Source organism: Palaemon carinicauda, chromosome 22, assembly GCF_036898095.1.
Source record: "Palaemon carinicauda isolate YSFRI2023 chromosome 22, ASM3689809v2, whole genome shotgun sequence".
NCBI classification, from domain to species: Eukaryota; Metazoa; Arthropoda; class Malacostraca; order Decapoda; family Palaemonidae; genus Palaemon; species Palaemon carinicauda.
In genome coordinates, this window is record NC_090746.1 from 27,999,293 (window position 1) to 28,022,834 (window position 23,542).

The following is a 23,542-nucleotide window of genomic DNA, read 5'->3' on the forward strand; positions in this document are numbered from 1 at the left end:
ACGGTAGACTTCTTGGAATGTCTACTAGCCATAGAAGTACCTCTGTGAACCATTCTCTCGCGGGCCAGAGGGGAGCAACTAACGTCAACCTGGTCCCTTCGTAAGAGGCGAACTTCTGAAGCACCTTGTTTAGGATCTTGAACGGTGGAAAGGCATAGACGTCTAGGTGAGACCAGTCCAGTAGGAAAGCGTCTATGTGGGCCGCCTCTGGATCTGGAACAGGAGAGCAATAAGTCGGGAGCCTCTTTGTCAGAGAGGTCGCAAAGAGATCTATGGTTGGTTGACCCCAAGTCATCCATAGTCTCTCGCACACATTCTTGTGCAGCGTCCACTCCGTGGGAATCACCTGTCCTCTTCGGCTGAGACAGTCCGCTAAGACATTCATCTCCCCTTGCACGAATCTCGTCAAAAGAGAGATGTTTCGAGCTTTTGACCAAGTGAGAAGGTCCCTTGCGGTGACGAAAAGGGAGTGGGAGTGAGTGCCTCCTTGCTTCGAGATGTATGCCAAGGCCGTGGTATTGTCTGCATTCACCTCCACTACTTTGTTTCGAACCAGACTCTCGAAACTCCTTAACGCTAGATGGACTGCTAAAAGCTCTTTGCAGTTTATGTGAAGACTCTTTTGGTCTGCGGACCAAAGACCCGAGCATTCCAGATTGTCCAGTGTCGCTCCCCAACCCAAATCCGATGCGTCTGAAAATAACACATGGTTTGGGTTCTTGCTCGCAAGAGAAAGACCTTCCCGAAGTCTGATATTGCTGTCCCACCAAGCTAGACAGGTCTTGACTGGATCGGAGATTGGAATTGAGATCGTCTCTAAGCCCTTCTCCTTGTTCCAATGGTGGTTTAGGTGAAACTGGAAAGGGCGAAGGTTGAGTCTCCCTAGAGAGATAAACTGCTCCAGCAACGAAAGAGTCCCTAGGAGGCTCATCCAAACTCTCACAGAGCAACTGCTTTTCTCTCGCAAGTGACGGACTTTGAGCAGAGCTTGCTCCATCCTGGTGGTAGACGGAAAAGCCCGAAAAACTCGACTCCGTATCTCCATCCCCAAATAAAGAATAGTCTGGGATGGAGTCAGTTGCGACTTCTCTATGTTCACAAGGAGACCTAACTCTTTGGTCAGGTCCAAAGTCCATTTGAGGTCCTCCAGACAGCGATGAAGGGACGACGCCCTGAGTAATCAGTCGTCCAAATAAAGGGAGGCTGTGATCCCTGACAAATGTAGAAACTTCGCTACATTTCGCATGAGCCTTGTAAAAACAAGAGGAGCAGGGCTGAGGCCGAAGCACAGTGCTCAGAATTGATACACCACCTTCCTGTACACAAACCTCAGATAATGCTGAGAGTTCGGATGAATCGGAATGTGGAAGTACGCATCCTGCAGGTCGAGAGAGACCATCCAGTCGCCCTCTCTTACCGCTGCTAAAACAGATTTGGTGGTCTCCATCGTGAATTTTGTTTTTACAACAAACACGTTGAGAGCACTTACATCTAGCACTGGCCTCCAACCTCCTGTGTTCTTCGGAACCAGGAAGAGACGGTTGTAAAAACCTGGGGATTGAAGGTCCGAGACTTTCACCACCGCCCCCTTTTCCAACAACAGAGAAACTTAATGATGCAACGCCTGTCTCTTTGTCTCCTCTCGATACCTGGGAGAGAGGTCTATCGGAAATTTCACTAGCAGAGGTCTTCGTACAAAAGGAATTTTGTAACCCTCCTTCAGCAACAAAACAGACTCCCGGTCTGCACCCCTCTTCTCCCAGGCCTGCCAGAAGTTCGTCAATCTAGCCCCTACCGCTGTCTGAAGCCGCGGGCAGTCAGACTCTGCCACGTGAGGATCTGGATCCTCTCTTCTTACTTCGTTTGCTATCGGAACGAGAATTTCCCCTACTGGGGGCTCTGCCACGAAAAGGCGGAATAAACCTTGCTGCTGGCGTGTCAAACTTGGGTTTGTTGGCATGAGAGAAAGGCAAAACCTTGCGCGCAGTCTTGCCCACCAAATCGTGTGTGTCCTTCAGAGCAAGAGAAGCCGCGATATCTTTAATAAGATGTTGAGGGAACAGAGTAGAAGATAAGGGAGCAAAAAGAAGTTCTGAGTTCTGGCAGGGAGTAACCCCTACAGAAAAAAAAGAACACAGGGCTTCTCTTTTCTTAAGAACTCCTGCTGTGAACGTAGCCGCCAGTTCATTAGAGCCATCCCTTATGGCCTTGTCCATGCAAGACATTATTTGAATAGTAACATCATTGTCCGATGAAGAGACCTTCTTACTTAAGGCTCCCAGGGACCAATCCAAAAAATTAAAAACCTCGAAGGCACGGAAAATTCCTTTAAGGAGATGATCCAGCTCTGTGGAAGACCAGCAAATCTTCGAGCATCTCATGGCTAGACGACAAGGAGAGTCTACAAGGCTTGAGAAGTCTCCCTGGGCAGAGGCAGGAACTCCCAAGCCGAGAACTTCTCCTGCGTCATACCAGACACTCGCACGAGAGGCCAATTTAAAAGGGGGAAAGGCAAAGGAAGACTTTCCTAAACTTCTTCTGGTTACTAACCAGTCACCCAACAAACGCATGGCTCTCTTAGAAGAGCGAGAGAGAACCAACTTGGTAAATGACGGAGTCGAAGTCATGCCTAAAGTAAATTCAGACGGCGGCGAACGTGGAGCCGCAGTAACAAAATGATCGGGAAAAACATCCTAAAGATAAGCATAATCTTTTTAAAGTCAAGGGATTGCTGGACAACCCTAGGTTCCTCCCCATCCGATTGAATCCCCAAAGGAACATTAGCTGAAAGGGGATCCTCAACTTCTTCATCAGAAGGAACATCATCTGACAAAGGTAAAGTCTTGCAACACGGAGAAAACTCAGCATGACGAGGCGGCAAAGCCTGACATGCTACATCAACTTGCAAAGGAGCCGCAGCAAAAGTCGAGGGGACGACGTCACGTCGAGACTGCAAAGACTGATGGTCTACGCCACGAAGGGACAGAGGAGACTGATGTTGAGAATCAAAACGAGACTGCGGCGACTGACGGTCAACGTCACGTCGGAACAATGGAGTCGGCTGATGAACGTCACGTCGGGGATGCGGCGACTGCAGCTCAACGTCACGTTGTGACTGCGGAAACTGAAGTTCAACGTCTCATGACTGATGCGACTGACGAGAAACACGATCTGAATCACGTTTAACCGCAAAGCTGACATTAGGGATAACGTCAGAGCGACGAGACAAATCTCGCTTAGGAGGTTGAAGACCTGAATCACGCTTGCCGGTACCGTGACGAACCGCAAGCAAAGGTTCCTTACGAACAGGAACATGATCGTAAACTTCCATTAAGGAGGAAAGTTTTAACTGCATGTCTTGTAAGACGCTTAACTTAGGGTCAACAGAACTCGAAACAGATCGTAACGTCGGTAACGTCTGCGCATGCAAGTCATCGCACTGAACGGGACCCTCGAACTCAACGTCACGTTTGCGCTTAACAGGAGAATAATCGTCCGATGACCGAATACGGTCGGTGCTGTCCCAATGACTACAGCCAGGAAGCTGGACCTGTCCTGAAGGGACTGACTTGCGCTTCAACGGTCTCGAAACCTTACGCCAAGGTTTTTTAAGAGACGAATCATCGGAAGACGAGGAGAACTTCGTCTCTCCTATCTTATGGTAAGGACGTGCTTGAAGCGCAACGTCTGATACCTTTGAGGGAACGTCTGTTCGTTGGTTTACACCTCTCACTCCCTTAGGTCCTACGACATTCCTTCTCCCTGGGGTAGGGGAGCCTGAAAGAGGTCTCGGACTAGGCAAGCGACAAGCACGAACAGACGAATCCTCCGGCAAAACACTAAACACATTTGTTGCACTTTTCACTTTATCACTTTGACCCTTTAAAATCTTAACGTCGGACATAAGTTGATTCCTGTCCGAGGCCAACGATTCGACCTTCTCACCCAACGCTTGAATGGCCATTAACATATCCCGCATTGAAGGTTCATTAGTGCCAATAGGGGGTTCTGAAACTACCACTACAGGAGGAGGATTAGGTTCAGGGGCATGGGAAGATGAAAATTCTTGAGATCTAGAAGAGCTTCTTCTAACCCTATCTCTTTCGAGTTTCCGAGTATATTTATCATACTCCAACCACTCAAATTCAGACAAAACAATACATTCCTCACATCGATCCCCTAATTGACAAGATTTACCTCGGCAATTAACACAAATAGAATGAGGATCGATGGAAGCTTTAGGAAGACGTTTATTACAGTCTTTCGCACATTTACAATAGACAGGAGAAGGGTCAGCCATTGTGAAAATTTCAAAGAAAGTCCAAAAAGAAAGCCAAGTTCAGCAACAATAATCAAAAAAGTAATTCAAAAGTTTTATCGAAGATAACCAACACAGCGAAAGCAATAAAACCATGAACAAGTACTTCACCAATCAGTAGAAACTTGAGGTTAAGCGCGAGCGGAACCAATGCTGTCACTACCACCGACAGAGAAGAACTGAACTCCTGGAGAAGTATATGTGGTATCTGGCCGATAGTCGGCGCTGGTGGGCACACCCGGCAACCATCATGGCGATCGCTCGCGAGTTTTTGGAATCTGTCGACCGTCGGAGACGTAAGCTATATATATATTCACCGGCTAAGTTTAATATTTAAAAAGAGAATTCTAATGATAAAATCTCTCATTACTATACTCACCTGATGTTCATTTTGCTTCTTCTCCATAACTTGATTTTTCTGGGTCGACCTGTGTCGCCCGGTGAAAAGGTCCTTCTTGTCACTTTTCTGATATAAATAACTTCCAAATATACCAGAGAAAGTTAAAGCATGGAATGCAGAGGTTACTACCCTCGCGCGAACACCCTTAGGGCGTCGTGTATAAAGATAGGGCGTGTGAAAACCACTATTCACAGGTCGTCTTCCATTTAGAGAATTCCTTCGCCAATAAGGGATGAGTCGCTACAGCGGCACTAACCAAACCAACTTGAACCACTCCACCGACGCCCGACCCTAGCGCCATCTGATCATCCTTCTTTTGGACTCGTGTCGCGACGCTACCATTCTTTTTGTGTGTGCCTTTTTCGTTGTTTTTTGGATTACTTCCCCATGGCTGAAGCTCTCCTTCCTCCTGCACCAATTTTGGTATTATTTTTTGCCTGGGCTTGTACGCCTTATTTACATTTTGTGTGTGTTTTAATGCGACCGGCTTGATGCCGTACCGCGTCTTCTACGCGTTCCTTCCTCACGGTTTGTTTACATGCCCTCGGGTATTTACATTATGCTAGGTTCTTTTATTAATCTTATGATAGATTAAGTGGCCTTGAGCCCTTGTTATAGAAATGGAGTTTTTATGATAAAACAAAGTTTTATGAATACTTACCTGGCAGTTATATATATATAGCTGATATCTCTAAATCGGCAGAATTTTTCAAAACGAGGCAACTGCCTTGTGGTGGTTGGGAGGTAGGTGGTAACACCCGTCACAGGGTGGTCCAAGGAATCATTCCCATGTCTAAGACTTCAGTTCATCTATGCCCGACCTGTCTCCTGAGGGGAGGTGGGTGGGCCTTAGAATATATATATAACTGCCAGGTAAGTATTCATAAAACTTTGTTTTATCATAAAAACTCCATTTTTATGAATAGTACTTACCTGGCAGTTATATATATATAGCTGATTCACACATTTGGAGGAGGGAAACAGACAGTAAACATCGTTGGGGAAACAACAAAAGAGTTGTAGGAGATAAAAACACCTTGATTCCTTGCCTGCTAAGGTAGCTGATTCAAAGGTACAGCCTTTAGAGTGGCTTTCCCTTAGGAGTTATCCAGGAGTAAGCCTGCAAAGCTGCAAAAAACTCAAACGAGTCTGTCAAAGGGATAAGACCAACAACTTGACTAGACTTCAGAAACTACCTTCGCCCCATATAATAAAAACTGCAACCTTACTCAAACTAACCACCTAACCCTGCAACATAGACATAAACTATCTATCTAGACTGAGGGAACCGCACCACAAGACAAAGTCCACAGACCATCATAAAAACACAAACCCTCATACATGCATATAAACCAAGGTTGAGTGGGGTTATTAACTCCTTTGCCTAATACAGAAACCGCAGCTATGTATGGGCCCAAGGTATAGCACTTGCCAAAGTCTACTCTCACCTCTCTAAGTTAATGAGAAGCGAAGACAGAGTTGCTCCTCCAGAAAATAGCATCCATGAATAGCCTAACTAACATATATTCCTGATATGCCAGAGAGGTAGCAATGGCTCTCACTTTGTGAGCCCGTAATTACAACAGGGCGAAGTGTTCCTCCTCACATAAGAGGTGGGCTTCCCTAATTTTCTCCCTCAGGAAAAAGGACAAAGCATACTTAGACGGGTTTTGGCGGACCTTTCACTGAACACCAAAACAAGTTGGATGCACAGCTCACGTTCATAGTGTGAACCAAAAAAAAAAAACTTGAGGGACCTAACTGGGCAGAGGAGTCTTTCCTTCTCTCGACCCACTAGGTTCGTGAGGTTAATGACATCAAACGTCGTAGGACAGGGTTACGAAGGGTTCTCGCTCTTTACGAGAAAGATGAACCTTAAACCACAAACTGCCCTATCCTAATTGAAGTTCACCCTCTTCCCAATCGCCTGGACTTCGCTGACCTCTTGGCATTCGCTAGAGTCATAAGGGAGAGGGTTTTCTTTGCTACAACCCGAAGAGAGGCTAGCGAGATAGGTTCAAATTTCTTGGAGCACAGAAAACTTAAACACCACATCCAGGTTTAAGAGTACCTATTACGTTGTCTGAAAAGACCCAATGAGGTCCTGCAAACCTTGATTTTGGGACAACTCTAGGCCTCTATGCCTAAAGATGGCGGAGAGCATACTGCTGTATCCATTGATGGTAGATACAGCCAGCTTAGCATCCTGTCTGAGGTACAAGAAGAAGTCTGCAATCTGGCTCAGAAAGGTAGTGGATGAGGAAACCTGTGCCGCCTGCACCAAGCTCTAAAGGTCTCCCACCTAGATCGGTAGACTCTTTGTGAAAAGATCCTCCTTGCCCTGGTGATAGATTTCGTCGCTTGTGCCGAAAAGCCTCGAGATCTGACAACCTTCTAGTCAGTCTGAAGGATGTCAGTTGAGAGCAAGGGGGGTAAGATGATACCTCTCGAAGTGGGGCTGTTTGAGAAGATCTGAACTTGCCGAAGTCTTCTTGGGAAGTCCATCAACATGCCCATCACTTCCGAAAGCCATTCCCTAGCAGGCCAGAATGGAGCCGCTATGATCATTCGCCCCGAATCGAGGAGAGCGAATTTCCTGAAGACCAGATCGATGATCTCGAACGGGGGCAACGCAAACATGTCCACCCCTGTCCAATCCATCAGGAAGGAGTCCACTGCCAGAACTTCCTCATCCGGGACTAGGGAGCAGCAGTAGGGGGTCCTCTTCTTCCGGTTGGAGGCAAAAAGGTCTGATACAGGGCTGCCCCACAACATCCAGAGACTGACAGACTTGCGGGTTGAGAGACCATTCTGAGGGAAAAACAAGTCTCTTCCTGCTGAGCATGTTTATCCCGATGATTCTTGCCCTAGAACAAACCTCCTTTCTAGATCCAAGAAATCAGAACGAAGGCGTCCTTGATCTCGACACACGATTCGACTAGTGTCATCACGAAGTCCTAGATTTTCATGTTCAAAGTCATGCCCCATGCTAGAACTTTGACATCGAGCGTCCTGAAAGACGAGGCGCCGATCGTCCCGTAAGACGTGGCGCCGATAGTCCTGTAAGACGTGGTGCCAAAAGTCCTGTAAGACGTGGAGCCGAGAGGTTAACAGAGCGAGACGCTGAACGTTCTAAAAGACAAGGTGCTGAGCGTCCTAGTGTCAGAAGAGACTCTTCTTGCTGACAGGAAGACCTAATTATTCGATAGGCTCAACATTATCTAAAAACCAAGATACAGGGACGCTCTGATTTCTCCAGAGAGCAGCATTCCGCTACATAAAGCAAAAGTTACGTGAATATGAGAGGGGCAGAGCTGAGATCAAAACACACGCCCGAAACTGACCCATTCTTCCTTGTAAACAAATCCCAGATAAAGTTTGATTGCATAGCCTGCCACTTAGACTCCTCTCTAGAACTGGGAGAGAGAATCGTTGTAGCTAAAAACTAAAGGAGGTTTCCCTATAAAAGGAAAAAGTAATCCTCCTTCAGAAGAAGTACTGACCAAAGGTCTTCTCCCCTCTTCTCCAAAGATTTTGATGTCTCCGTGGAGGACTTTGACTTCTGAACGAAGGCGTAAAGAGCATTTACGTCCAGGACCGGACAAAAGACTCCCTCTCCCAAAAGAGAGACATTGAAGTTGCAAAGTCGGTTAGGCAGAAAAGTCTTATCGGAGTAACTAACAAAGGAGGTTTCACTAGGAAAAAGATTTCGCATCCATCCCAGAAAAAACACGGACCAAAGGTCTGCTCCTCTCTCCCAGGCTCGCCAGAAGTAGCATAGTCTGGATCCTACTGTTGTTAGTCATCAAAGGTTTCTGTTTTAAGAAACAAAAATTAATATATTCTTAAAGCTCCATTAATGACCACGTGAAAACTCAGAGGGTGGGGAACATGGAGCAACAGAACTTAGGATCCTCTCCTTCTGTTAACCTCAAACAATTCAACAGGAGAAAAGTGATCACTAAAGTCATCCTTGACAGAGAGCTTATAAGACGTGGCGTCGCCCTGAAAGCACAAGGCGGCGATCGTCCTATCATCCTGAAAGACGAGGCTGCCCTCATCCCGAAAGACGAGGCTGCCCACGTCCCGAAAGACGAGGCTGCCCACGTCCCGAAAGACGAGGCTGCCCACGTCCCGAAAGACGAGGCTGCACTCGCCCCGAAAGAGGAGGCTGCACTCGCCCCGAAAGACGAGGCTGCACTCGCCCCGAAAGACGAGGCTGCCCTAAAAGACGAGGCTGCACTCGCCCTGAAAGACGAGGCTGCATTCGTCCTGAAAGACGAGGCTGCATTCGCCGTGAAAGACGAGGCTGCATTCGTCCTGAAAGACAAGGCTGCATAAGTCCTGAAAGACGAGGCAGCATTAGTCCTGAAAGACGAGGCTGCATTAGCCCTGAAAGACGAGGCAGCATTCGCCCTGAAAGACGAGGCTGCATTCGTCCTGAAAGACGAGGCAGCATTCGCCCTGAAAGACGAAGCTGCATTAGTCCTGAAAGACGAGGCAGCATTCGCCCTGAAAGACGAGGCTGCATTCGCCCTGAAAGACTAGGCTGCATTCGTCCTAAAAGACGAGGCAGCATTCACCCTGAAAGACGAGGCTGCATTCGTCCTGAAAGACGAGGCTGCATTCGTCCTGAAAGACGAGGCAGCATTCGCCCTGAAAGACGAGGCTGCATTCGTCCTGAAAGACGAGGCAGCATTCGCCCTGAAAGACGAGGCAGCATTCGCCCTGAAAGACGAGGCAGCATTCGCCCTGAAAGACGAGGCAGCATTCGCCCTGAAAGACGAGGCAGCATTCGCCCTGAAAGACGAGGCTGCATTCGCCCTGAAAGACGAGGCTGCATTCGTCCTGTCTTGAAAGACTTAGCACCGAGCGTTAAGGCAAAATGATATTCACTATGCCGCTCGGCGCGTTCGGTTCCGACCAGAGGGTTCATAAGGCCGACTGGCGCTCTGGGACAAAAACCGAGTCAATGATGGTTTGTAAGCATTGATATTAGCAGAGAATATCTATGACTTAAGAATTGCCATTAAAATCAAAAGTGATGCAATGCAAAATTCTAAAAGCAGTGTAAGAATCTTAACGTTCAACGCTCTTTGCTTTACCATGGCAAGGGCGAGCATTCTGGGAACGTTAACAGGAACGCTCGCGAGGGCGTTTGCTCGTGAGCTAACGCCTCTCGTTTCCTTTCGCCGATCGACGTTCCTTCTCCCATGGGCCGGGGAGCTTGGAAGAGGTCTAAGGCTAGGAAAACAACGTCCCTGTGCTGAAAGAATCCAATGCCTAATTTAGCACTGAAAACTTGCACTATTAAACTAATACACAAAAAACCATAATTAGTCCTGCCCGTTGTGAGAGAACTTATTCTTCTGCCACGGGCTTGAATGAGAAAGCAAAATCGTCTCTAGTACTTGCTATATAAACTGTAACAAAATATTTTTTATAGAATATAAAACTGACATTTCCATAATAAAATAAACTTTCAAACATACTTACCCGGCGGTCACAAAAAGAAAAAACCACCGGGCAAGAGTTGAGAATAAAAATAGATGTTGAAGACACTCACCCGGTAGTTACATATAACCACCGGTAAAATTAAATGCCATAAATACCTACCCGGCAGTTACATACAAACGCCGGGAAAGTTATACGTTAAAGATCAAAATGAACAGAAAAAAGGGAAAACAAATGTAATCCACAATTAATTCAAAGGGAATTCAAAAACAAGCGAGTTGTAATGATAAAAAGAACAGATATAGCAATAACGTATCTATACATATAAATGTAAACAATAGGAACATATAAATGAAAAAGCTACTAAAACTAGAATTTCCATATAAATTAGTTGTTGGAGAATAATAGCCAACACTTAAATTCCCATATCGAAAAGAACGCTACCAAGGCATGTTGGGACTGCACCGATAGTAACGAGTAACAGCGCAAATTAACCATACGCTAGTTCTATTTAATTTATGAAATTAGATCGATGATTTAAAGATCGAACACCAAATGGACAAACATTTCTTTAAAATTTTACATTAAAAGTTAAAAAACTTATATAAGTGGAATTCCTCCCATTCTTTGCATAAAACAAATAAAGAGAATTGCAAGAAATACATGAAGATTACATCACACGACTGTGACGTCATAGAGTTGCCAGAACGTATTTCCGTCATCAGGATTAAAAACTTCGCAACTAAAATATAGTGCACAAACAAAACCTCTGCATACAAACTGAGGATCAACCGACACTTTCGGTAACCTCATGTTGCATACATCACTCGCACAAACACGAAAATTAAGTTATCACTCATGATAAACAAAGTAAATAATAATAATAAAACACGATTGCCAAAACCCTAAATCAGTGTACTTCACCAAACGAAGTCCAAAAAAGCGAAGAAGGGAAAATGATTCGAAAAACTCTCAATGGTGGACCGACGATGTTTTCGATCCAGCCGGCAGAGATGAACTGAAGTCTTAGACATGGGAATGATTCCTTGGACCACCCTGTGACGGGTGTTACCACCTACCTCCCAACCACCACAAGGCGGTTGCCTCGTTTTGAAAAATTCTGCCGATTTAGAGATATCAGCTATATATATATAACTGCCAGGTAAGTACTATTCATAAAACCCCTTTTTTACTATTAGGTACTTAATGAGTCGCTTCCGAGTCCGTGTTGTTGCGTTAGCGAAGAATAGCGTTCGGCGTTTTATTACAGTTTAGTACCCTACCCTAGGTAGGCTCTTCTGACTTGCAACGAGGTTTCTCCTCGTGCTTTTCTAGAATTCCGTTTGTCAGAGTGTGCCTATTTATTGCCCTTTCGCCTATTCTTCGCTAACTATATTTTTAAGTTCTATGTACTATTACGGACAGATATGTGTTACATGTGTTTTTTGTTTTTAAGGTTCGTGTTTTTATTACTAGATCGAGCTTAGTAACCTTACGAGTGAGAGGCTTGAGTTTCCCCGCTTTTCAATTTTATATTACTGTTACGGAATATTTCCCTCACAAGAAGCTGGCTTCTCCCCCTCTCTCATCTCTTTTTGGGATTATTAATTAACATTTGCTTCGTAGATTACTTGCTCTGTCTAGTAGGCTAGTGTTTAATTAATTTACTTTAGGTCCTGTCGTGTTAGAGTCTCCCTATTTTAGGTTAGTTCCTTATGGCCTGCTCTCGAGCCGCCAATCATGCTCCCCCTCCCCCTCATGGTCCCACCCTACCTCCCCGCTCCGGCCTGGGCACTTTGGATCCGGACCCACGTTTACCCCGGAGCTCCGCCATGGGTTTCCGTTATTGTACTTGAGCTGGGAACACATTACTTACCTATTTTACTCCGGTGCTCCCCTTCGACTGGGAATCCCTCCCCTCGATGGCCTTCAGCACCTTTGACTCCGGGCTACGGCCCCTTCATACGACAAAAACCTAATGTTATTCTCCGAATCCCCCCCCTTTTTGTAACTCCAGTATACTGCCTACCGGAGATCGTTTTTTTATTCAAAAGCCACATCTCCCCGGAACTCCGGCGCACTACGGAGCATTCCATTTTTACGACACTATGCCTAAATTCATTGTAGTTCAAACAGTAATTACTTAGGAGCTCCGGTACATTTCCCCGGAACTCCGGCGCACTACGGAGCATTCCTTTTTTACGACACTATACCTAAATTCATTGTAGTTCAAACAGTAATTACTAGGAGCTCCGGTTCCTTTTGTATTCCCCGAACCTACTAAACACATTCATATAGAACAGTCGTATCCCCTGAGGGAACTCCCCTCCCTTGGCATTAACTCTTTTAGTGTTATGCATGCCAATCTTCTCTCTTACCTTTTAGGTTAAGTTCGAGTGTTTAAGGGAGTTGGTGTACTTATATATTCTTTTATATTACAGAAAGTCCGCTGTGCCTCCAAGGGTTGCCCGGCGACGTTTTCGGATCCGGTAGGCCATGATGTCTGCCGGTCCTACGCTCACTGCGCGATCTCCTTCGCCCGGGAAGTAGGCCAGACCCCTTATATGGTCTGGTTCCCAGAGTCCTGTTCTCTCTGCTATGAGCTCTCCTCCATCCTCCTCAATGAAGAGGTAAGATTTCTCAATATTATCATTCATATACTTGTTATTTTTAGTTTTTGGGAATTCTTCGTTATTGGACGAGTAATATGTTTTTCTTAACCCGAGTCTGTTACTTCACTTATTCATATCAAGCACGTTCTAACTCTACCTCCCTCTTTCAGGCTGACGAGGAGTCCCTCAAGGCGGCCAAAACCAGCCTCCGGACTTGGGTCTCGGGGTTCGGCAAAAACGCCCCTCAAGGCTGCCCTTACATGTTGGACGGGGACATGGCCTCCCGGCTTTTCCCAGGATAACTTGATTTAATCAGTATTCACTCGTAAAATAAAAAAAAAAGGGATTTTGACGAAGGAAAAATCTATTTCTGGGGAGAGACCTGTGACGGCCGGTGAAAAGTCCTTCTATCTACCTTTTCTGATATAAATCTTCCAAATATACCAGAGAAAAATAAAAGCATGGAATGCAGAGGTTACTACCCTCGCGCGAGCACCTCGTGAGTGTCGTGTCTACATCGGGGGCGTGTGAAAACCACTATTCACAGGCTGTCTTCCAATTAGATAACTCCTTCATCAAAGGGAAGGGCCGTAACAAAGACCCCAGAAACCACACTTGCACCACGCCACCGCTACCCACACGAACACCCTCCAGGTCATCCTTCTGTTTTGTGCTTTCTTTTCCTTCAATAAATAAATGCCCTAGGTAAAGAAAGGAGCATTTAAGCAGAAAGTGGTAACTAATGCACCACTCTCTTTGTCTCTTAAGCTTTTCAGTCATGTTGGTTGGCTGTATCTATATGCTCTCCAGATTGTTAGCTTAGTGCCTGTACTTTGCTTTAAAATGTCTTCCTCTGGTTTTGTTAGTAATTACTGTGTGGAGTGTGCACAGAAAGTTTCTGGAAGACCAAGATCCACATTCCCTTTGTGTATCATGTCCGGGGCAATAATGTGATTTAAATACTGTAACCATTGTGAAGATTGAGTTTCCCTCGTGTTCCTCGACACCTCCTTCTTGGTGCTGCCGGTGCTAACGAAGAGTCGTCGACATTCAGGTCTGAGATGCCGAGTTCGCTTAAGATAGCACTGGACACCTGATGGGATAGAGAAGCCTCTCACCTGAACCGCCACTAGCCGCATCCGGTAAGGAAGGAATAGTGAAGGCCTCGAACCTGGGATCATGGATTGCTGGGTTCTGAGTCTTGGGCACAAACTCAGGCACAAAACTCAAGGAGATCTCCTTCCAACCCTCTGCTTAAGTGACATTACAAGAGAGGCTGTGTAACTCCCCGAATCTCTTCGCCGATGCTAAGGCTAGCAGAAAAACCGTCTTAAGGGTCAAGTGCTTGTCTGAGGTACGGCTCAAGGGTTCGTACGGAGCACGAGTAAGAGACCCGAGAACTAGAGTGACATTCCACTGGGAAACTCGAAGTTTCCTCGGGGGACACGACTGTTCAAAGCTCTTAATGAGCATAGAAATTTCGAGGGCGTTGGCGATATCTATGCCCTTCAGACGGAACACCATTGCAAGGGCAGACCTGTACCCTTTCATGGCAGAAACTGAAAGGAGCTTATCTCTGCGAAGAAAGACTAGGAAGTCTGCGATCTGAGTCAGAGAGGCTCCAGCCAGTGAGATACCCCTTCCACTACACCATTCACAGAAGACCGATCACTTTCCCTGTAAGACTGAGGAGGAGGATCGTTAAGGTACCCTGACATCTCTCTCGCAGCGAGTTGCGAAAAGGCTCGTGTTCTGAGGAGATGCTGGATAGTCTCCACGCGTGAAGTCTGAGCAACTGCACCACCTGGTGGTACCTGCTCGACAAGGGTTGCTGAAGACGATTGGGCCAGTGTGGTAGCTCTCTCAGTGCCACGACCAGGAGCGACAACAGATCGGGAAACCACTCCATGTGTGGCCTTAGCGGAGCAATGAGAGTCATCCTGAGTCCTGGGGTTACTAGGACCCGGGACAGGAATGCGTGAATCAAGCAAAAAGGGGGGAAATGCGCAGCAATCCAGTCGATCCCAAGGATGTTGCAGTGCGTCCTCAAACGCAGCCGCGGGATCTGGTACTAGAGAGCAAAACACGGGAAGCTTGGCGTTGTGCCGTGTTGGGAATAGGTCGATGCATGGTTCTTGCCAGAGGTCGAGTACTCGACTCGCAACCCAAGGGTGATGAGACCATTCTGCCCCTATTACCTGGTCTCTGCGACTTAGGGCGTCTGTCAAAACATTTCTCTTGCCTGGAATGTACCTGGCTGACAAGGTTATGTGTTGACTCTCTACCCACAAAAACACCTGCCTCGTCAACTGCTACAAGGGACGTGAGAGCGTGCCCCCTTGGTTGTTGACGTACGCAATCACGGACGTGTTATCCCTCATCACCACTACCAAGTGCTCTCTCAAACGGGCCTGGAAATGAATAAGTGCTCTTGAGACTGCATCATTTCCAGCACGTTGATGTGCAGGTGTTTCTCCTCTTCGGACAACACACCTGACACGACTAAGGTGTGCACCCCAACCTTCCATGTTCAAGGTGGATGAAGGTTTATAAGAAACCCTCTCACGAGGTTCTAATCATTTAGCCACCAAAAGAGATCCTCCCTTACCTCGCGTTCCATGAGAACCAGACGAGAGGGAGAATCAGTGGCTGCCGATCACTGCTCCTTCAGACACCACTGAAGGGAGCGGAGATGAATCCGCCCAAAAGGAACGCGCTTCTCCAGGGAGGAGAGGTGACCTAGAAGAGCTTGCCACTGGAGGGCTGGAAGTTGTTCCTGCGACAGGAACGGCTGCACAACCTGAGTCTGCTGATCCATTCTTGCGAGGGAAGAACGCGAGCTGTTGCCGAGTCAATCAGCATTCCCAAATACTTCACCTTTTGATTGGGAATGAGGTTTGACTTCTCGTAGTTCCCCACAATCACCAGATCGCGACAAACTGCCAGAAGCGAGTCCTGAATCAACTGCTCCTGCGAGGGAGCGAGAATCAGCCAGTCACCAAGGTACATCAGTAGGCAGATGCCCCTCGAGTGGGCCCAAGCTGCTACTGTCATGAACACTCGCGTAAACACTTGGGGAGCTGTGCACAGTCCGAACCACAGGACTTTGAACTGGTACACCGTGCCCTAGAGGGTCAATCGGAGGCACTTTCGAGACGACTGATGAACTGGTCCTTGAAAGTACACGTTCTTCATGTCTATCGAAAGCATGAAGTCGTACTGCCTGATGGCTAACAGCACAGCGCGAACTGTCAGCATCTTGAACGCAGTTTGCTGAACAAACTTGTTCAATGGCGAAAGGTCAATGATCGGTCTCCAATCTCCCGTTGCCTTCTCGACAAGGAGGAGACGACAGTAGAACCCTGGTGACTGATCATGCACGACTTCTAGCGCATCCTTCTCCAACATTTCCTTAACCTTCGCCTCTACGGCCAAAGCCCTCAGAGATGTTGGAGCGTATGTGTGGAACGCTATTGGAGTGGAGGATAGGGAGGGCCGATGAAGCACAAATGGAAGCTTGTACCCTTCGCAAAGGATCAACATTACCCATTCCTCGGCCACGAGGGGCTTCCACATCGCCCAATGGCACGATTGGCATCCCCCTACCTTCGGCAGCATGGGAAGGGGAAAGCCAAGCTCCGCGTTTCTCTTTCCCTCGCTTGCTCCTGTTCTTTTCATGACGTGGAGGAGCTCCCGAGGGAGGCTGAAAGGTCTGTTTGGGAGCAGAACCCTTCTGAACAGGAACAGCAGGAGCACGACCAGCGGTACCCTTGCTACTTCCTGTGGGCTTGGACTGACTCTGCCTGGCCGCAGACAGTTTCTCGGGACCAGGTCTCTTGAAACTCGCAGCCTGCGCCTGGTGGATAATGGAGTCCTTCGAGTCGAGGCGCCATTTATCCCGAGCAGCCTGAAGTTCCTAAGGTGGAAAGAGAGAATTTGCAGCTCTAATAGGAGCATTCCTGAGTGCCAGGGCCTCTTCTGAACCAAATTGTCTTGCCAAACGAGTGGCTATTGCCTCGCGCTTTTTGAGGATCAGATTGGCATACTGGGTACCAAGCTGGTCCAAAAGAAAGGCAGCAGCTTTTCCCACCAGACAAAACTAGGTTCCTGTACTGCTCCATGTGTTCGGGGGTAGCGAGCTCGGTGTCCCGCGCGAACACTGTGGCAGTACCACAACAGTGGTCGAGCCACGAAGCAGCCTGGAGAGTAGCTACAGAGATGGACTCCATAGTTGAAATCTCAAGAGGCCAAGAAGGAGACACTCTGAGATTTCAAACTCTCGACCGAGGAACCCCCAGCAAGCGCTCCGACCTCGGGGTCGAGAGGGAGAGGACAAGGCACAGAAGACTCTGAGATGTAGTACCTCTTCTGTCACTGGAGTGGTTGAGGGAGAAGCTTGTTCGAACCTTGGCTCCTAAGCGAGTCACCAGATCCTGTGATCTGGTCACTCACTTGGTCCAATGATTCAATGATTCAGCAGCCTGTCTCGACCAGGGTAGCGTGCTGGGCCGTGAACTACCTTCGGGAGCTCCCCATGGGATCTCCAAGGCTGTATATTTATCCTCCGACACTAGCGCAGGAGGAGCCCTAAGGCCATTAATCTCACGCATGAGGTTAATGACCTCTAGGAATCGCGACTCCATCTCGTGATCTTCCGACTCCACAGTAGGTGAAGGTTGTAGAGGTGACTGATCCCTCGGTCCCACTAGATCCAGAGCTGTAGTGGAAGTGACATGCTGCACGGATGATGACATCCTCCATGAATACGCTCGCTCTGGTCCTAAGACAGAACCAGGAGTGTATTCAGGAATCGAGGAAGGACCCTGGCAGGGTTCATCCCCGATGGAATGCATCGAGGTTCCCACAGCAACCGAGTGCATGACTGGTCGCTGCAAGCTCCACGAAGCTCCTGAAGGAGCTCGAGCGCAAGCGGGGTCACTGGAAACTGCAGCGCTCACACCAGGTGTAGACAAGTTAGTCGCGCGAGAGGTATGCACGGCCTCACCTGTTACACGGCCAGAAATCATGGGGGTTGGCTGGGCCTCACCCGGCTGGTATGTACGAGAGCTAGCCTGGCCGTGCACGACCGGCCCCCATGTCGCAGGCTTGGCCGCAGGATGGCTTCATGCTGGGCCCAAGTCCCGCGGGTCGAGTGTGCGGTTGTCTGGGCCTGCTCCATGCTCACACGACACACGAGTTGCGGAGTCGCTCCACGTGGCTACCCTTGTGGAGGTAGTCGTGCGAAGCGAGGATTCTTCACGAGAGACCATAGCTGTGATTTCTCGTACCGAAGCCGGGGACTCTCGTTTCCCCGCTTAAGAGCGGTTCAACTCGAGTCTGAACAGGAGCTCGGGGGCCCGAGGACCCCGTCACCGTGCTCTAGGAGACAATACCTATGCGTTTGTTATGCATGGAGGCCTTGCGCGAGATTCCCCGTGAACAATCCCACGAGCGTGGGAAACATCCTTAGTGGAATGGAGAGGCGGAGTGACTTCAAGTTCCATGGATTCCCAGCCATTGAAACTCCTGAGCTGGAGAGAGGCGAGATTTCTTGAAGTTGACCTTGAATCCTAGATGTTCCAGGAACTGGATCACTTTCTTGGATGCTTGCAGACAAGCAGTCTTGGATGCTGCCCACACCAGCCAGTCGTCCAGGTACGCTGCTACCTGAACACCTTCTAGGCGTAGTTGTTGTACGACTGCGTCTGCAAGTTTCATGAAGATCCTCGGGGCTATGTATAGTCCGAAGGGCATGGCTCTGAAGACATACTTTATCTTCTCTAACTTGAATCCAAGGTAGGAGGGGAGGGGGCGGCTGACTGGGAGGTGCCAATAAGCATCTGCCAGGTCTATTGAGACTGAGTACGCCCCTTTTGGTAACAGGCCCCTTATGTGTTGAAGGATTAACATCCTGAACTTCTTGTTCTCAATGAACTTGTTGAGTGGCGACAAGTCCAGAATGACTCTGAATTTGTCCGAGTCCTTCTTGGGAACACAAAACAGCCTTCGCTGGAATTTGATGGACTTTGCTTTCCTTATAACCTTCTTGCTCAAGAGTTCTAAGGTATATTCTTCCAATACGGGGGTGGGGTGTTGGAAGAATTGAGGAAATGACGGTGGAGACTTGTTCCATTTCCATCCTAGTCCATTCTTGATAAGGCTGTAGGCCCAGAGATCGAAGGTCCAACGATCCCGAAAGTGTTGGAGCCTCCCTCCTACCTGAAGCATCTCTTTGCTTAGGTTGTCCGGAGGGTTTGCCACCCTGACCGCGTCCTCCCCATGTCTTGGGAGTGGTGTCTTGAGGAGCCCTGACAAGAACCTCTTCCTTTCGGACAAAAGGTAGTGGTTTGCCTCTCAAACACTGGGTTGAACGCTGGTGACTGGGCAACCAGCAGTTGAGGTACCACTTGGAATGTGGTCTGTGGTTGAGCAACAACTTGGGGCACCGCAGTCATGGTGACTGTAGGACGTTGCTGGACAGGCCGAGAGGGTAGTCTTGGCTTCTTTGACTTCCGTTTAGGTTGGGGACCCGCATCCGGGGAAGACTTCCACTTTGAAAAGATGCCCCACTTCTGGAGAAGGTTCCTATTCTCCGTGGCAGCTTTCTCGACTACCTCCTTGACCGTTTCACTCGGAAAGAGGTCTTTACCACAGATGTTGGAAGAAATCAGCTTCCTGGGTTCGTGTTTTACTGTTGCAGCAGCAAACAAAACTCTCTACAGGCTCTCCTGGCCTTCATGAAGGCATACAGGTCCTTCACTAAGGTGGTCATATTCATTTTAGCCAGAACCGTGAGCATGTCTGGGGTGCTTTTGTGGCCTGCACACATCTCGATGCAGTTCTGTGGGGACAGGGAGGCAGTAAGCCTCTCTTTCGTCTCTTGCTCCCTACGCAAGAAAAAGTCTGACAGCTTAGGGAGATTCTCGCTAAACTGCCGTCTTGCGATATCTGCATCTAGCTTCCCTATTGAGAAGGTTAGGTGAACTTCTTTCCATTCCTTCTCATCCGTTGGCAGGGCTAACGAAAGAAGCCTACACTCCTCTAGTGCAGGGCATGGTTTGCCTGCCTCAACTGCCTTGGAAACAGCCTGGAATGCCTTCGACGTAAAGGGGAATGCTCTGGAAGCAGGAGCAAGAAAGGTAATTTTTTTTTTTTTAAAGAAAACCACAGGATCCATAGTGGATTAGAGCTCAACCACTCGGCCTGTGACGTCCTCCTCCACTCAAGGGCGAGCCCATGAGGGAACTGTCTTCAATGTTCAGGAGTAAGTAAATACTCAAGAGCCGCTTCCCACTCAGAGGACAACACTCAACCTCGTCATTGTGGTTGAACTCGTTCCGAGTTTTGGATTTAAACTCATCAATCATACTATAGAATTGATCCTATGTAGTATAATCATAGGGTGTTTCTTTCTCAATGCACACTCTTTCGAGTTAGTATAACCCACCTTCAAAAACCATGACCTCCTTCGGTTCCGTCTCCTCCTTTGACGCTGGCTCATGCTTCAGTCGAATGAAGCAGTTAGGGTAGGCGTTGAAGCTCGGCCAGAACTGTCTAGGGGGACAGCTCCCATCTTCTCTAAGATGTAGAGTTTGCAATTGGTAATCGGCATTTACTCCGCATACCTCCAGGGATTAGTCTCGGAGCAGGATGGCAGGTCTTGAACTCTGGGTTGCTTGTAAGACCCTCGGGAGGCGGTGATCCGTGCTTCACGGAGCTCTCTTTCCGGCTTCACTTCCTTTTCTTCGCCTTGTTTGCAAAGATTCTCTATTAATGAAGTGATATGAGCCAAAACTGCCTGGCTCATGGCATCTAATAGAGGGGTAGGAGCTGAAGATGTAGATGGTGTCGGCTCTAGTGCCGGCACGGGTGGAAGGGACTCCCCTACTTCCGACAACTCAACTTCTTCTTCTCCTTCGGGAGGTAGAGTAGACTCTTCCTCGGGATCGTCCCTATGGAGATCTTTCTTTGTGTCCGTGGACACTTCAGACATCCTTTCCTCCTGGTGGATGTCCGTGCCTTGCATCGCCTCACTGACGTCCGTCTCGATTGCAATCTGGACGCAGGGAGGTCCGGGTCGTGTTTGGGGCACGACAGTTTCATTACCCGCTTTGGGGAACAGCAAGCTACGCATCCTGTCGTTGGGCAGGTACGGTCCCGGAGAGTTCTTCTGGAACCCTCATACCCATTTGCACAGCTTTTCTCGTGCTGCATCTCTCGACTCCGCTGACTTGGGGTCGTTGAAACCTTCGACCACCATGGCCAAGCAGACATTGCAGTCCCGGGGGCCCAGTACCGCAAGGTTTCGGTGGTAATGGCGCAAGCGGTATGAGTCCTGCACATAGTGTGACCACAAAAGTTCCTACTCTTGTGGTTGCAATATATCACCTCGCACTTCATTTTGAGCTCCTCCTGTAAAGAAAGGAAATATAAATGAGTATGGGGTTATTTATCACACTTGATAAATAGGTACTATGCAATAAATATATTGGTATCTTACCCATTATAGCTAAGGATAGTAAGCTAGAAAGGAATAGGAAAGACACATACCTGTGTCTCCTATCCAGCCAATTGCTGTGACCTCCCCAAATATTAATGTTAGAATTTCCTTATCAAAGAAAACTCAATAGAGAAGGGTTCTAACCTCTAGGGATAGAATTAGTGTATACTAACACTAGCCCTTCCTAAATGTATTAATATTGTGGGGTAAGTTATAAACTGATGACTTTATCAGTGTATTGAAGGAATATTTCACTTCAATATAAAATTGGTCTCAACAATAGACTGTGAAAGGACACACGGGGTATGTTGGAAATATAAACCTGTATAATATACACTATAGTTTTCTGTCTACAGTATATACTATACTGCAAATATACTGGCTACAGTATAATCATATACTGTAGTTCAGCCGGCGTGTTGCCGGCTAGGCTAGCACCTGGCGGCACCAGTCCAGCCGGCAGTGGGTTAGTACCTGATGGCACTAGCCGACAGAAAGAGAGAAAGCATGGAGTGAAGGGCTGCAGTATTAATGTAGCTTTGTGCAATAAATAAGGGTGTACATATTTTAATCCTACTGCCTTCCTCCAGAATGAGGGTTCAAATGGAAGGGGAGAATGAATCATTCAAGCTTCCATCCAGCCACAAGATCTGTTGCCGGTCGTTGCCGGTCGCTGCCGGTTCCAGGTATGTGGATGGCAGTCCAAGGGAGGACGGAAGAACACTCAATGGCAAAAAGGGTCTCCCACCGGCAACCGTCACAGCCGGCACAACCTTTCCCGGAGCCTTGCGTCCGTAGGGGAAAGTCGGAGCGGCTATCAAGCCGCCTATGTAGGAGCCCGGCCAGCGCTACGATCTACCCGGCAAGCGGGGAGAATGTAGGACAACGGCCACAGAAATGCGATGGCTAGGCTATCGCTAAAGGCCAGAGAGGGGCAGGGAAAGGGTCTTGTATGTTGTGTTAGGAGAAGGTGGCTGAATTGGCGTCATATTCTGCTGCCATTTCCAAACAAGGGAGAAACTTCGTTTCAATATCGGCGCCATCCTAGGTGGCAGAAGACTATCCATTCTTCAGCCTAGGGTCTGCCGAAACAAGACTTGTCTTCTAGACCACAGGGGAGAAGGTGGCGGCATAATACTACCACTTCAGGTGTGGCCTTGGGAAGCTAAGCTTCCTATGCCGAAAACTGTAAGCTGGCAGGGGAGTGACTACTCACCTGGCAGCTAAGCCGTGGGCATAAAGACTGAATACTCTGAGTTACTGTCGAAAACCCAAACCGGGATACTCACCGGCAAGGGTAGGAGTCAGAAAAACACTATCCTAGTCAAGCCGGAGAGTACTACTCATGGCAAGACAAAGATAGTGTTGTCGCCTAAGGCGGCACTCAGAGGGAAGGAGGGATTACCCTTAAATCTCCGCAGGAGACGAGTATCGAGTTATATAAATAATTCTAGGAGATATACCATCTCCTGTTGAATTGATAAAACGATACACGAGGGTAAATGGGGATAATGTATGAAAGTATACTAAAGTGCATAGGCTAGGTTATCCTAGTGCAGGGCGAGATTTCGGTTACCTATATCACCGAGACTAACGTATACAATCGACACATGTAGGAAGAGGAAAATTGTATGCATAATCATATCTTCACTAGTATAATTTTGCCTAAATATGGTATTTTTATTATAAAATAAAATAATAAAATAAATTTTTGAATATACTTACCCGCTGGTTATATAAGAATGGCTAAAGTCTCCTGACGCCTCGGCAGAAATTTCAAAATCTCGCGCAGCTATCGTAGATATGCCAGGTGTACACGAACGCCCTTGTGGTACAACAGGTAGAACTATACCCACAAGCCTCAGATCTTCCATGCCTCATAGTCTCTAGAGGGGAGGAGGGCGGGTTTTTAACTTTTATAACCAGCGGGTAAGTATATTCAAAAATTTATTCTATTATGAAAATATCATTTTTAAATATGAAACTTACCCGCTGGTTATTTAAGAATGGCTGCTTGACACCCCTTGGTGGCGGGTCAGAGACAGCTACATATTCGGAAATTCATTTAAGCATTACATAAATAACTAAAGAGGTTCTCACCTGATAAGGAAGCTGACAGCAATGATACTCTGCCTCATTTCGTCCGCTATCCTTAGGAGATCCAGCGATCCACTCAGGGGGCTGATGATCCCTAGGAGCTGTCAAACAGTACAACCACCTATAACATGACAGGACCTCAACTAATACCCTTGTTTTCG

The 23,542-nt window shown here is 47.7% G+C and overlaps 1 protein-coding gene and 1 non-coding gene across 7 annotated transcripts in view; both read right to left on the bottom strand.

Moving 5' to 3' along the window:
- LOC137616382 (RNA-binding region-containing protein 3-like) overlaps positions 1-23,542 on the bottom strand; it is a 370,102-nt gene that overhangs the window by 341,090 nt on the left and 5,470 nt on the right. The gene's annotated exons all lie outside the window — the stretch shown is intronic.
- Positions 19,978-20,183, bottom strand: LOC137616788 (small nucleolar RNA U3). The gene has a single exon (XR_011039502.1). It is a non-coding gene; the product is annotated as a small nucleolar RNA U3 (small nucleolar RNA).